The sequence below is a fragment of the Mauremys reevesii genome, linkage group 1, assembly GCF_016161935.1.
Source record: "Mauremys reevesii isolate NIE-2019 linkage group 1, ASM1616193v1, whole genome shotgun sequence".
In the NCBI taxonomy this organism is placed as follows: Eukaryota; Metazoa; Chordata; order Testudines; family Geoemydidae; genus Mauremys; species Mauremys reevesii.
Window position 1 is genome coordinate 227332067 of NC_052623.1, and position 12756 is coordinate 227344822.

A 12756-nucleotide genomic window follows, 5' to 3' on the forward strand; every position below is an offset into this window, starting at 1 on the left:
GGGAGGAAGTAGAGGGGTAATAAGGAAGGAAGCAGCCATATGGGTGAGGGGCCATAAGAAGGAGCCATGGGGACAAAGAATAACACTTCCATGGGCAATTTTCCAGCTAAGCTGAGGCCCTGGGATGAGATGGAGGGTTTTCTGAACGTTCTGCAGTTTTAAGGTTATTTTCCCCTGCCTTTTTCTACTTCAGAAATGAATTTAAATCCATCAGAATGTGAACACAACTGTCTGGCAGCTACCCAGAGCCCCCAGCTTACTTGGGGAAACATCTGACAAATTTCTTCACGTAGGTTTAGAACAAACTATAGAGACCTAGAAATTCACTGCTATTCCCCTGCTGACACCCAGCCACTTCCCACTTCCCCTGATTTGTGCAGAGGAGAACCCTTCACCCTTCTATTGGAATTGATGGGTTAAGAGAGATTCCTGGACAACACCAGTTACATAGACCCAGGGATGCCAGTGATTCTGAATCACCTCACCCAGCTCTGCTGCACTGTTCAATGGGAGTGAGTAGGCGAGATGGAGCACTACGCAGAAGAGAATGGAACAGAGTAGAAGAGCAAGTTTGTTACGGAGCGCAAAGAGTGCAGATGGCATAAGTGACAGGGATGGGAATAACGAGAGTGATCAATGGTGAAGGTGAGAGAGAAAGCAGGCAAGATCCAAGAGGAGAAGAGAATAGAGCAAAGGAGAGAAAAAAAGGAAGGAAGACAGGGAATATACTGTATTAAATGTTTAATAAAAAACACACCACTTAATAGATTTTAAATATCTTGGCATTAAACTATCAATTGGCAAATATAGGAAGCGGACACACAATATTCCACACATCCCTACTGCAGCTTACCTATGGCAACAAAATGATTAGGCCTACACTGCTGACAGATAGCTGTAGAGGGCTGAGGAGCATTTAACTATCTCATATACCTAATAGTGCCAGACACATTTTTCAGTAGGTTTGGCTTGGCAAGAGAAGGGAAAACTTATCTGCCTTCCAACCACTGAGTATTGTGCAGACAGAGCATTCTGTCACCAAGATTGGGAATCTGCAATATATCCCTCCTTTTGAGGCTCTGATGAGAATTGCACGGTAAATGATTCAGATGAGAAGCCACTGCTTTCTGAGCCAGTAACTGTTTGTGGGCGTATTTGTGCAGTAATAAGTGTTCTGGCAAGGCATGATAGTCAAACAGCCAAAGCGTGCACACACATACATAAAATAGTATGGCGAACTAAGGACCTCTCTCTCCAAAACAGACAAACCTCCATCACTTGAGCTACCAGGAGAAATTCCATTAGTTCTCAGTGGCAAAGGGTTTACACTACTGCAGAGGTTTTAAAACTGGGGGTCGTGACCCCTCAGGGGGTCGCAAGGTGGTTACATGGGGGTTGCATGCTGTCAGCCCCAGTACAGCCAGCCCAACTCCACACCAGCCCTGCTCTGCCTCCAAAGGACACCAAAATAGAAGTTCCCCCAGAGTGCCATTTTCCCTAAGGCCGACCCTGGGATTGAGACAATACAAGAGGGCTTGATTGTTCAGCAGCTGAAGAGATACATTAAACGCAACTAATAAGAACACTGAGATCAGGGGGAGAGAAAGTAATTTATAATGTAACAGTCAGACACACGGGTGCATATTTTCTCCTGAAAATAATGGTCACCTCTACTGCTAAAAAGCTAAAGTACCTTGAGTCTTACATTAAACCTGGTTTTACCAGCATCATTACCTCAGTTATTGAAAATCCACAATGCATCATTTGCTGCGAAGTTTTGTCTGCTGAATCAATGAAACCATGCAAACTGCAGCAACATCTTGAAACTAGACATCCTGAGCATAAACATCAAAACGTGGATTTTTTTCAAACGTAGAGAAGAAGTGGCCAAGAAAGCCAGGCTTCATGCAGGTGGAAGTTTCTGACAGCAAATGTCCTCAGCTGTGGAAGCCTCTTATGTTGTGTCTCTACGAATCATTCATGCCAAGAACCCACATATGATAGGTGAGAAGCTTGTTCTGCCAGCATGCAAAGATATTGTGTCGCTTATGTTTGGCAATGATACTGCCAAAAAGCTTAATATGTTTTCTATATGAATGATACTGTGAAATGCAGGATATGTGAGATGTCTGAAGATATCAAAGAACAAGCTGTGCATGAAATTAAACATTCTGCTTTTAGTATGTTCAGCCAGCAACTTGATGAAACTACTGATGTTACTAATTGCGTACAATTGATAGTTCATACAGTATGTTAATGCAGGGGATGTTAATGATGAATTCTTATTCTGTGAACAACTTAAAAACAACCATAACAGCACAGGATATTTTCAATAAGATGAATGCCTTTTTCAAAAGCAATGGCATTAACTGGAAAAATGTTTGTGGTATATGTACTGATGGTGCTCCAGCTTTGATGGGTGCACAGTCTGGCTTTCAGAAGAAGGTAAAGTGCGTGTCACCTAATGTGATTGTCACTCATTGTGGAATCCATCATCAAGTCCTAGCTGTAAAGTACATTGTCAATGTATCTTAATGATGTAGTGAGCAGTGAACTTCATTAAGGCATATGTTGTGAATAGTCGTCTCTTTCGAGTGCTCTGCAACGACATGGGTGGTGAATACAAAGTTCTGCTTTTCCACACTCAAGTCTGATGGCTTTCTAGGGGACATGCATTAAAGTGCGTTTTTATACTTCATGAAGAGATAGAGTTTTTCCTGCAAAGAGAGAAACAAGAGCTTAACAAAAAGTTCAGTGACAAGAAAATGGCTTCTCTGCTTGAGATCTTTGATAGGCTTAATGACCTCAACCTGTCACTTCAGGGAAAATATTCAGCATTGATAGTCCTAATAAAATCAGAACCTTCCAATTGAAGTTGGATCTGTGGTGCAGTTGGACACAGATATGGCACGTTTCCGACACTTTCCTCATTCAGCGGAGAGGAGGAAGTCAACATTGACAGTGCTCTCAAGTCAGCTATCAGTGAACATCAGAGAGCCCTCCATTAAGAGCTCTCCCACTATTTCCCAGTGCTACCAGAAACACTTCATTCTCTGGTGGAGAACCCTTTCACTGAGCAGTTACCTGCTGAAGATATTCACATACAGGAACAGTCTGTCGACATGATCAGTGATGATGGAGCAAAAGCAAAACTCACACAGCTGCCTCCAAACTAGTTCCGGTGTTGAGTTGTAAGTGAATACCCACTGGTGTCTGAAATGGCCCTGGAAGTTCTTCTGCTATTTCCCACTACCCATAAATGCAAGAGTGGGTTCTTCAGCCTTCCCACAATAAAGATGAAATCCTGAAACCAGCTTGATGTGAAGGACAACATCAGATGCGCCCTTTCTAACACAAGGCCAAGAAAAAAAAACTTCTTGTGCCAAATGAACAGCATCATCCATCTCACTGATTTTTTTTGGCTGCAATGATTAATTACTGTCAAGTATTAAAATAAAATTCTACTTAACAGTAACTATTGATAAGCAGAAAAAAGTTATTTTTAACAATAATTTGATTAAAATGTGTTGTAGTCTTAATTTAAAAGCGGTGAGAAAAAGGAAATTAATTTTAAACAACAGAGATATAAATTTAGCATTTAAAATAGTGTTAAAGATAAAAAAAGTGTGTTTGTAATTTATCGGGGCGGGGGAGGGTCGCACTCAGAGGCTTGCTGTGTGAACGAGGTCACCAATACAGAAAGTTTGAGAACCACTGCCCTAGGCATAGCCTCTAATGGGACTAGAACCACAAATACTTCACAAGATTGAGTCTGTCCAGCAGAGGGCAGGGTTGCACATAAACATCAGCCAGCACATTACAATCTGCCTGTCAACTTTTCATGTGATTCCCTCCACAGCTGGGTCTGTAAAGTTCTTTTCCTCTATTATCTCTCTGTCCATATTCCCCTCCCAAAACTAATCACACAAAAGGATCTCAAATTTCCCTTTGGCCTTATGCTCTCAGTGTTACATTCACTAGTCCTCCTTCATAGAACCAATTGTTGATTCTGTATTTTACACTTGCTTTCCACTAGCCATTCCAGCTCACAGCAAAGCCCAGCTGTGAAGTTGCTCATAGAAAAACTTAGCACAGCTATCATCTAAGTCTCTGACACCCTCCTACATGGAATTGTTCAGACTGTTCACTGTTGCTTCCTGAGATCCCATAACAATAACATTTGTTACAACATTGCTATGTGAGTTTGATTTTACAGATTTTCTTTTCATGCATGACTATGACTTCAAAGGAGAGAATAATGGGAGAGGAAAATCAGGCCCAGTTTGTTTAATGCATCTGAATAATGTTTCTTTTGACTTTCATGTACATCACACCCCTAAGACATAGCTTATACAAGTGAGCTCTGATATGTGAAAGGGGCCATTTTCATGTTAGCTGTACATGAGTAGCTACGTGCTAATTATATGGCATGTATACATTACACATAGAGTGCATATACCTGAAGTTACCAACTCAACCCCACCACCAGCCTGTGTCTTTCATGTATGGCTTAAATACATTTTTGTTCTGTAGGCACAAATCAGGTCAAACTCATCTGGTCTGGGTTCTCATTACAAGCTTGAAATAGCCCAGGTTCGTTCACAGGTTCCTTCTTAGGGTTGCCAGGTGTACGGTTTTCGACCAGAATATCTGGTCTTGTCAGGGAACCTGTCTTAGCGCCGAGACCCTGCTGTGCGGCTCCTGGAAGTGGGCGCCAGGTCCCTGCAGCCCCTAAACACATGGGCAGCCAGGGAGGCTCCATGTGCTGTCCCTGCCCCAAGGACTGGCTCCACAGCTCCCATTGGCTGTGCTGTGGCGCCTGCAAGCACGAGGGCAGCATGTGGAGCCTCCCTGCCCGCTTCCACAGCTCTCATTGGTCACAATTCCCGGCCAATGGGAGCTGCAGAGCTGGCCCTTGGGGCGGGTGCAGCGCACAGAGCCTCCTGGCCACCCATGTGTCTAGAGGTTGCAGGGGCCTGGCACCCGCTTCCAGGGAGATGTGGTAAGTGCCACTGGGACCCTGCACCCCAAACCCTCTCCCGCACCTCAACCCCATGCCCCAGCCTGGAGTTCCCTCCCGCACCACCCAACACCCTACCCCTGTGCCCCAGCCCAGAGCCCCCTCCTATACCCCAAACCCCTCGTCCCCAGCCCCACTCCAGAGCCCACACCCCCAGATGGATCCCTCAGCCCTCCATGCACCCCAACCCCCTGCCCCAGCCTGGAGCTCTCTCCTGCACCCCAAAACCCTCATCCCTGGGCCCACCGCAGAGCCCTCACCCCCAACCAGAGCCCATTCCCTGCTCCCCCCGCACCCCAACCCTCTGCCCCAGCCCCGTGAAAGTGAGGGTGGGGGAGAGTGAGTGATGGCAGGATGGGGGATGGAGCAAGCAGGGGTGGGGCCTCAGAGAAAAGGCAGGGCCTTGGGGAAGGTGCAGGGCAGGGCAGGGGTGTTCAGTTTTATGCTATTAGAAAGTTGGCAACCCTACTTCCTATATTGTTCCTTGTTATTCCATAGCACCCTGTAAATGAGATCACTCACCACTAAGCACCTCCTCACGGCCAGGCATGGAGTAGCAGCTCTCGCTAGGCTAGTGCCCCCTACTGATGGTTGCTCCTACAGTTCTTAGAGAGCCTCAGTCCTTTGGTCGGGTCACCATCTTAAGTCCACCCCTTCCAGAGTCAATTGCCTAACCTGAAAGTCCCCAAAATGTATTTAAATATAAACTAAAAAATCCTTCCTCTGCTCTGAGGCTCTTCTTCAGCCTGTCTTCAGCTCAACCTGAAGCTCCCTTGCTAGGGTTAATAACCCCTACGCTGGATTTTGGTCCAGGGCCCTGTACTCTCAACAGCTAGGTCTGCTCTTTTCCCTGTGACGCAATTATCCCTAGGCCACTACCTGCCCAGCCTCTTAAATTCTCCTCTGGGTGTCTGTCTCTTCCCTGTTTAATCAGGTTCTCTCCCAGGCCTTCCTGCCTGAAGAGCTTTCCTTACGCTCTGAGCTTTCCCTCCTTTTGCCAGGGTCTCTCTCCAGCCCTTTCACCAGCTGGGCTTTATCACCAGTCAAACCTGCCTCTCATTCTAATCATTAGAGCCACTTTTGGCTCTTTATGGGGAATGTTCCTGATTCCCCTCAGGTGGCGCTCATTGTGCAATCAGGTTAGCATAGCTCCAGACTCTGCAGCCCACAGGGCACTCCACCCTGTTACACACACAAAAGTACATTAGGTGCTTCCAAGGCAAGTAGGGCCTAATTTTCCCCTGCCTTGCACTTTGGGTCATCATTCATGCCTGAGTAAAGCAAGTGTAAATAATGACACCAGTGTCGAAGATTAGAGAATTCGGATTTGCTAGCATTTTACATGCACATTACACAGGTGTAAATGGCGACACAAGGGGTGAAGCAGGGGAGAGTCCCTGGAATGGATGGCTCCAGTCTCTACCATATAAATCAGGACAAAGGAAGGCAAAACCCAGGGAGGGTGGAAGAGCGTGGAAGGGATGAGAGACACAAAGAGAAGATAATTTGATGGCTTGAGGTTCTGCCGAAGGCTGTGTTTTCTGGCTGTGGGGGATTTTTCATTAAAGGTTTAATGGTATTTTAAGTTGCATTTGTATGATAGAAAACGGGGATAGGTGCACATGATACAAAGAGAGGTTTGGGCAGGACGGGAGCAAGGAGGAGGAGGCGGTAAGGGAAGGGTGCAAGCAACTGGAAGAAAAATGGAAGAAGATAAAAAGGTGAAGGGAAGAAGCAGGAGGGCACAAGCCAGGCATGACGACACATAGGGCATAGAGGGCAGAATGAAGACACAAGTATGTAACATCAAGAGTGGAAGGCCGTATAGGCTCTTGCTGGGGCTGATGGAAGGGCCTTTGTTATAGGGAACCGATGGGAAGAGCTTCTGTCACCACTCAGGCTCCAGTTCATGCCCTGGCTTCTCTGAAGACTAGTGACCAATATTTGAGTGAAAATACTAATGTGTGATCCTAGGCCTAACTGCTGAGCTACCGTAGTGTAAATTCCTAGGTAGATAGCAAGTATGGGAAGGAACCTGGGCCAACTTTCAGTTTTGTATTGAAACAAGATGCAAGTCTTGGGAAAATAAATAGGGGAAAGTTGGTATTTTGAGCTGAGACGTGAGTGCCAGTTTTGCCTGAGTAAGGAGGACAGGATCAAAACTGCAGTTTTGCAACTAATAAATATGTCAGACATTTGCAACGCAGTGAAATATACTGGGCTGCTTCTGTCACCTTCACTGGGTTTTGAAATCACAGATGTCTGACTCCTCAGTTTATCTTTCCACCTCATTGAGCATCTGCCCTTCCAGTGACACTGTCTTCTTCAGCATCATCACATTATCACTGCCATAAAGTCACAGCCTAAGGAGGCAACTCCAGGGAATAGGCATTCTTCTGTTTGTTGTTGGACTTTGTCCCACGCCAAATGCAAGCCACTTCATTGTCTGCATCACTCGGGTCATGCTTCTGCAAGCCACCCGTGCATAGAACTCCCTTTGACTTCAATAGGTGAAGGAGGCCTTGCAGCATCAGGTCCTTAAATCAACAAGCCAGACCTAGCTCATCCTTCACTCTGCCATGTACAGCAATACTTAACAGTAGTGATAGTGCATACATGAAACTCAGAGCCAGTGGATTTCTGCAAAGTGAACTTCATTGAATTCCACCCCAACCCCTCACCACAGATTTTTCCTGAGGAGGGATGGTCTGGAGGTTGTTAGAAAATTGGCTGCTACTTGGTAGCATTGGCTCTTCACTGCCTTAGGCACAGTGAGAAATCGGCAGCCCCCCCCGTCCCTACCTAACACCCATACACCTACACATCTGCTAAACAGTTACCAAACATTGTGCTGGTCCAAGCAACCACCCTTTCGTCTGTTCTGCCCTCTCCATCAATGTTGTTTGCAGCCAGCTGCCCCATCCAGTTCTTCCTTCATAGATTCCCATATCTTGCACATCAGAGAACTTTAAAAAAAATATATATTTTCGGCCTGATTGCATCCTTTTTTGGAGATAATGGGCCCTCATGGAAAGTCCCTGCTTATCTGAGGAGGGAAGGGGCCGATATGGATGATTTATGCTGAAACAGCAAGACAAAGTATCTTCTGCACCTGTTTCACTTAAATTCTCATGATTCCCACACGGATGAATGAAGCTTTATTTTTACAAGTCTGGTGCATTTGCCTGTGAAGCATGAGACCAGGCTGGAATGTCAACCATAGCACTCAGAGACTGGGAGGATAGGAGCATTCTAAAGGCACAGATGGGCTGTAGCATTAGATAGCATAGAGAGTGCTAAATTTACTGGCTTGTGTTAATTGGTGTACTCACAATACAGGAAGATAGGAATTGCCATATTGAATCAGACCAGTAGTCCTCATCTAATCCAGTATCTTGTCTCTGACAGTGGCCAGAATCAGATGATTCAGAGGATGGTACAAAAAACCCTGTGGCCAGCAGTTATGGCCCTCTGAGAAGGATTCTTCCTGAGTCCTATGAACTATTCCACCTTGCCTTGTCTTCCAAACAAGAGTCTGGGACTGGGCTGGGCAAAGCTAGGTAAGAAGTGATTGGTTTTGGAAGAGCGTAGAGCTATTTTTACACAACAAGAAATTGTAAAAATATTAGTTGTATTTAGGCCTCAGTTTTTTCATCTTTCTGGATTCATTGCTCAGGGTGAAATGGCCCTGTGCTCAGGTCTAGCCAAAAGGCCTATGCAGTCCCACTTAAGCCCTATTTTGAAGATTTAAGGGGGGCACAGGACTTGTGCTGACTCTCTGCACAGAAGTGAATTTCACCCCCACTGAGGAGCTTCTGCTGAACCCTTAAGGTGAGTAACATCCCCAGGGAGGCACAGCCTAGAGACAAGAATTACTTACACTTTTCCTAAGTGTAAAAAAATTGTGCACTCAATCCCAAGAGTGCCTGCTATTTCTCTGGTTGGATAGCCAGAGCCACAGCTAGAGCCACAGTCAACCCCTTCAACAACTCTTGATGGGCTTTGTAATCATCAAGAAAGTGGAGCCACAGCCTCTATCACCACCTCAGTGGGGAATGGAGAAGAGGAAGCCAAGGGTTAGTGAGGCTGAATCTCTTCCAATTCCTCCAGGGGTGACTCCTGAAAGCTAACAGCTTCACGCATGCAACTGGGCCTGGAACCGAGGGTGGGTTGACTTTGGTGCTCGCAAAGTGCCGCTAAAGAAGTGGGATGTGACATGTGTGGGTATGACCTAGAATAAGGAGGGAAAGCTCAAGGGTTCCAGAAAGGTCACTGATATGGCACTGGACCCCAACTAAGTCTGGGCCATGCATCCTTCTGACATGGGCTATGCTTAGACTGCAGCTGGTACCATGGTAGATGGACATTTCACTGGGGCTGCTGAGTGTCTCTGAGTTGTGACACATAAGCACCAATTTTGGAGTCCAATGAGTGTCTGCCTCTTCTGACTGGGGGAGCTGACCCTGTAGGTACTGGGGAGATAGGTTCAGAGCCTGGAAATGGAGGTTCTTCTTTGCAGGATTGCACATGTGCATTCCACTCTTGGTACATGCATGCACTTAACATAGCTGCCAGACATTTCTCTCTCAGTGGTACCTGTTGGGGTGGCTTGAGCACCATGCTCATAGTGTCGGTAGAAAGGCCCCAGCCAACCCCACGCCCCCTCAGTTCCTTCTTACTGCCCTTGATGGTCACTGGAACTGCTATTCTTGCTTCGGCAAGCTCTCTCTATTGGTTTTCACGGTTACAGATCTGTACATAGTTTTAGTACGTTTACTCAGTTTTAGGGAAAGTTTTAAACTTAGAGAGTTAGCAGAGTTTTCATTCATTATCCAGTGCTGAAGCATGCCTCAGTCACCGGGCTTCAAGCCCTGTGCCTCCTGCAATAAGGTTATGCCCCTGAGTGACCCACACTGAAATTGCCTAAAGTGCCTGGGAGAAGCTCATGTTGGGGGACCATGGTTGGATCTGCAGGGACTTTAAGCCTCGCACAAAAAAGGACTTAGAGGCCAGGCTGAAGTTTTTGTTCATGGAGCTGGCACTAAGATCTCCCTGTGAGCCAGGCCAGTCTCACGTGGCCCAGAGTGCCTTGGTGTCAGCAAGGAGTGCTCCTTCTACTGTACTAGAGTCCCGGCACCCTTCACCATCCTCAATACCTAGGAAAAGGCACATGAAACAACTGGCCGAGAGGAGTTGATCCCCGGCACCAAAGATGGCCAGGCATGGGGACCAGAGTAGAGTGCAACCTAAGTCAGGCCACTCCTTTGCTTCAGTACTGCAGAAGTTAGTACCTACGGAGGCACTGTTGAATCCAGTATTGGATGAACCATCTGTGTTACAGCGCAGTACCGATGCTATCTTGGCGCCAACCATGCCGGAGGCGTTCGCTGTGACCAGAGACCTTCTAGCGCAGTCGGTACTGGTATCTCCGTCAGTACAAGAATTGGTGCTATTGGTGCCGTTGGGCAGGATGGAGCCTGTTGCTTCAGGCCATCGTTGGCACTCAGCCCTTCGGTACCATCAAAAGGAAAACTAGCTATGATGGCCACGGTACAGGTATCTTCACCACAGCACTGGTCTCTGGTACCGGTGGGAACCGCACCTCCGTGGTCACCGGACAGAGCCTCTTCATCCTCTGAGTCAGAGGTTGGGTCTTATTCCTCTCACCCGAGGAATTGTTCCTGCCACTCCCCAGGACACTCCTACCCTTACATGGACCGAGGCAGAGGGATTCCATTGAGTGCATGGTCAAGTTGCCACTGGGAACCTATGTCTTCTCAGTGGCCCTTTTGGAACCTCGGGGGATTTCCCCAGTTTCAGGAGCTTACTCTAGGTGCTTCTATTTAGTGGCCTCACGACACAGAGCACCAATGCCCCATCTGGCAGCAGCTGATCTGGACTCTGGTACTAAGCCCGGCACAGAACTTCAAGAGCCAGCCCAACACGAGGAAGAATGTCCACAGCTGGTGCTGGTCTCTTCCTCCTCCCCTTACGAGGCTGTTTCAGGAGCGGATGTGTCGCCTCCCTTGGTTGACTATAAGGCACTCTAAGAACTGCTGAAAAGGGTGGCCTTAAATCTGGGCATACAGATGGAGGTAGTAAGAGAGTCCTCCCACATCTTGGTTGATATTTTAGCTGCTGCAGGACCAGCAAAAGTAGCCCTGCCTCTTAAAGAGGCCATTATGGACCCTGTTAAAGCCTGATGACAGACCCCCCTCTTCTCTTCCCCCCTCCCCCATATCAAAAAAGGCTGAGTGAAGTACTTTGTTCCTGCCCAGGGTTATGAGTTATTGTACAAATTCATCCCCTCCCCGCAAATCCTTGGTGGTATCCGCGGCCAATGAAAGAGAAAGGCAGGGTTATCAGGGTGCAATGCCAACAGCAAAGGACTCCAAGATGTTGAACGTATTTGCTAGAAAAGTGTATTCTACTGGGGGTTACAGCTCAGAATTGCAAGTCAGTAGTGAGGGCCTCGCAGTAAGCTGCGTTGGATGTGGCTGATTTGGCAGTAGCCACGCATAGGAGTTCATGGTTGCAGTCCTTGGGACTCTTGCAGGAGGTCCAGCAAACCATTCAGGACATACCCTTTGAAGGAGCTTCGCTCTTCTGAGAGCAGACTGATGCAAAGCTTCATGGGTTAAAGGACTCTAGGGTGATCCCTAAGTCCCTTGGTTTACACAACAGCAACTTCAAGGAAGCATTACAGACCCCAACAGCACATTCGGTTCTCTGCCCTGCCTGTCCATTGGGATCTGCAGAGAAAAAGAGACAAGGGGTTTAGGCATAGACCACCACCCTCCTTCTACTTCAGCGTCAATGTCTGCCCCACCCAGACAGCCAAGGGGCTCTAAGCAGACCTTTTGATGGGCTGGTTGAGAAAGCCATACTAGTTCCCATGATGCCAGCCCGTTTCCCCCTTGTTTTCATATTGCCTCTCCCACTTAGTACATGGCCTCGTGTCACTATGGAACATTGGGTACAGTGGAAGTGAGGTACAACCTCCTTCACACTCTCCCTCCCCGTTCCTCTTCAGGGACCCCTTTTATGAAGAACTTTTGGCCCAGAAGGTTCAATTTCTCCTTTGGGTGGGACTGGAAGAGGTTCCACAGAATTTAAGAGGGAAGGGGTTCTACTCCCGTTATTTCCTAATCCCAAAAGCCAAGAGAGGTCTCAGACCCTCTTGTAGGTCTCCAATTCTAGACCTACAGCACCTCAACAGCTATCCTCAAGAAAGTAAATTTTCATATAGTCACCCTGGCATCCATTATCCCTTCCCTGGATCCTGGGGACTGATACGCCACCCTCAATTTAAGAGACGCTTATTTCCACATATCAATATTCCAACGTCAGAGAAGGTTCCTCAGATTCGTCATGGACCACACACACTACCAACTGGCCTGTCTGCAGCCCTGCAGGTGTTTACAAAACGTATGGCTGTAGTGGCCTTTCTGAGAAGACTAGGGTTACAGATCTACCCTTATCTAGCCGACTGGCTAATCAAGGGCCAATCCAGGGCTTGGGTAGAATTCGGCTCATCCAGTCAACATTCACGGCCCTAGGGCACCTGATAGATGCTGGAAAAAAAAAATCTACCCTCACTCCAAAGCAGAGGATAGAGTTTATTGGAGCGGTATTCAACTCCACTCAAGCCAGAGCCTACCTACAAAAGGGTCAGTTTCAGATAATCATGTCCCTAATAACACACCTCAAGGGCCATCCATCAACAACAGTCAGAA

The 12756-nt window shown here is 47.1% G+C and overlaps 1 long non-coding RNA gene across 1 annotated transcript in view; it reads right to left on the reverse strand.

The window, feature by feature from the left end:
• The window catches only part of LOC120405315, a 115386-nt gene extending 107628 nt beyond the window's left edge, over positions 1-7758 (reverse strand). The window contains exons 1-2 of the long non-coding RNA XR_005598493.1: positions 5543-7758; positions 1735-2717 (exon numbers count right to left, since the gene is read on the reverse strand). This is a non-coding gene — a long non-coding RNA (uncharacterized LOC120405315). The remainder of the gene's footprint in view (positions 1-1734; positions 2718-5542) is intronic.
• Between the last annotated feature and the right edge of the window lie 4998 nt (positions 7759-12756).